The sequence below is a fragment of the Ceratotherium simum genome, chromosome 29 (assembly GCF_057802395.1).
Source record: "Ceratotherium simum simum isolate JZ-2026a chromosome 29, ASM5780239v1, whole genome shotgun sequence".
NCBI classification, from domain to species: domain Eukaryota; kingdom Metazoa; phylum Chordata; class Mammalia; order Perissodactyla; family Rhinocerotidae; genus Ceratotherium; species Ceratotherium simum.
Window position 1 is genome coordinate 31,406,365 of NC_141928.1, and position 3,273 is coordinate 31,409,637.

Below are 3,273 nucleotides of genomic sequence, written 5' to 3' on the forward strand. Positions count from 1 at the left end.
CTAAGCTCTGCAAATGTCTTCGTATGACACTATATTCTGGATATGTCCAGAAACAGTTGCCTGGATTAATTTAGATCTACTGTAGAATCATCAACAGAAAATTCAAAATTGCTTTTATAAGAATTCAAAGGGAATTTAAAATCTTGTATGTAATTTTTATATTGACATTTTATTCTTCAGAAATGCCATGTGCTTGCTGATTTGAGGTAAAGTAGACACCTTAAACTTGTTTGTGAGGGAAAGTGCAGTCCAGGTGTCAGTTCCTATGGTGAGTGATTGAATAGCACATTAAAGCACATATCTATTTTAATTAATTACTTGGAATGAATCAATCAGAGATGAATAGGTGAACCAAATAAATTTTGCCAAATTTACTGCCATGGGTATGTCATGAGAAAAAAATTCATAGCTATCATTAAAAAAATACTAGTTCAGATCCCAACATGTTTATGGGGCATTTAATATTCTGTAAACATACCTATTTTCAATTCTTGGATGATTCAGTGAAACAACTCCATAAAAATTGAAAATGAGGGAAATAAGATTTACTGATCTGATAGTTATACTAGGGAACAAACATTTAATAGGGGAATTCAGCAAATTCTAAAATCATGAACTTTTACCGTAAGTTGTAAGAAAAGCTTATGGGTTTCTCCTAGTCAAGTTATGACAGTATGTATAGCTTAAGGCCAAGTTAGCCTGTAGAAGCAAGACAAAACTAGACAAAACTAGGACACAGAGAATGGCATTAATACTTACAGAGGGAAAATTAAAGACATTGAGAGAAGATAAAATAGCCCAAAGGAAAAGGAGCAGTCTGTTTATTTAATAAATATTGAAATATTACAAGAAATATTGAAAATATTTTCAATTGCATTGAAATTGCAATATCCACTGCATGTAGAACATTGTGCAATCAGAAATGCAAAGAAACTGTATTATCTTTTGGATTCTTATGTAACTGGATAGTAAGAAAACAAGGATAATAACTGATGATATATATTATGTACTCACTATGCTTCAGGTTTCACATGCATTATCTCTTTTATTACTAATGACAGTGCTCTTAAGTATTCTTGTTGTTATGACAGTTCAGTAGCTCAGCGTAAATTAATAAATTGAGTTTCTGTTGTCTACTCTGGTATTGTATACATCTTTAGTTTAGATTATGTTTGTTAGATTAGGCTCTTAAAGACAGATTATTTCTGGGCATTGAGCAGCAAGCCTGAACTTTAAAACTAACTTTTATGTTAGTGAACATGTCCAACTAGTTGAGATAATATTTAGTGTTGCTATTTAAATTCACCATTGTACCCCTTGTTCTTTAACTCAATGACATTGAAGCTCATTTAAAAAATACATTAAAAGATATATAAAGCCTAAAATTGTATATTACTAACATGCATAATGAGTAAATCTAGAAATATGACTATAATAAAATATGATTTGCCATTCATAGAATAAGTAAGCTAAATGGTGAGTTACAGAATACCAATAATGTTTAAAGTCTTCAGCAGTACCATACAGGATAGGCAAATTGAAATTAGTGGAGGACAGAGAATGTCACACTGTCGGAGCAGGGAACACGACAAGAGAGGAAAACATAAGACAAAGCTGAACATTTCTGAGGAGTCAGCCCGAGGTGGGGATAATGCTACACTAAGGGGGCAAGCCTAACTCATTTATGATGGGAGATAGAGAAAAAAAGCTTGAATAGAAAAAGGGCTGGGTTCTGGGCATTGCATTCAGATAGAATAATTATTTCTTTTAGCAAAGACAAATTGTTTTACTTTCTGGGTAAATTTAGGATTAATTTTTATCATAAAAATGAAATTTCTAATTAATGGAATGTTCTATACCAAATAGAAGTTCTTTGTTCTGGTAAAAAGAAGAGGTTTATCTATATTTTAATACAGATCCTGCTGGAAGGAGAAGTACAAATGTCGGTTACTGCTGCTAAATAATTTTTAAATTCATCATTGAGGAATGATTTTTCCATATTAGATATGCATATGTGTGTGTTTATGCAGTCTAAGAGATATTGATTTGTCCCAGGTCACATAGTTATCCAGGATTCGTATTGAGAGCTTCTGACCTTTGTCTACTTTCTGCTCCCTTATAATGCAATTGCAGCATTAAGCTGGGTGGTCCTTGACTAAGATGTTCAAGTACACTGTTCCCCACCACGCTTGAATTCTTTTTTTTTTCTTTTCTTTTTTTTGTTTATTGTGGTAACATTGGTTTATAACATTGTATAAATTTCAGGTGTACATCATTATACTTCTGTTTCTGCATGGATTACATCATGTTCTCATGTTCACCACCGAAATACTAGTTACAATCCATCACCACACACGTGTGCCTAATTATCCCTTTTGCCCTCCTCCCCCCCTTCCTGTCTGGTAACCACCAGTCCACTCTCTCTGTCTCTCTGTGTGTTTGTTGTGGTCATGCTTGAATTCTTAATCTTTATTTACATCTTGTCAGATGGCTACTGTATTTAAATGATAATTTTCTCATATGCGATGAGCATATAATAATGAAACATTAGTTCTAATGCTTTGTATATCTGAGAAATTTGTGTTCTTTGAGCAGGAAAGGATAGCTGGATTTAAGTTATTCGTTCATAATATTTAACTATCAAAATTTATTAACAATGACTTAATTTTGTTTTTGAATTGTGTTGAATTTAATGTTGCAGAGGCAAAGTCTCAAGCCAGTTTCAAAGCTGTTCTTTTTTTACATGTGACTTAATGTTAACGACATCATTAGTGTTACTGTTGGCTGTTTATCCTCTTTTGGTTTTTGGGTTTTCTGGGGTCTTGTTCTCATTTGTTTGCTTGCTTTTTGCCTCCCTTAAGAGTCTACTGCTTGTGTTAAGCCCTCATAAATTTCAGGACAAGTTTCAGTTGGCGCTCAAGTACAAATGGACACATTGTTTTTCTTTCATTTTAAAAGTTCTGTCATAAGATGGTCCCTCTAAACAAAAAGTCCACAAAAAAAATTTTTTTAAATTTCTCAATATATGGCAACGCTTATCACTGTTTTCCTTACTATGTGTCTGTCTTTATTCAGTGATCTTGATATTTGAAAGTGAAATTTTGTCTGCCAAGCCCAGGCCAGTCTTATTTTGTCCTTGAAGATTCTGTCACAATTTGTACATATTGATGGAGGTACATATCACATGTCCATTAAATTAAGTAAAACAAACTTGTTCTGAAGTGAGGTCATTTGCAGTTAGCACATGGATTCCTTACACTTTGTCCCAGATAG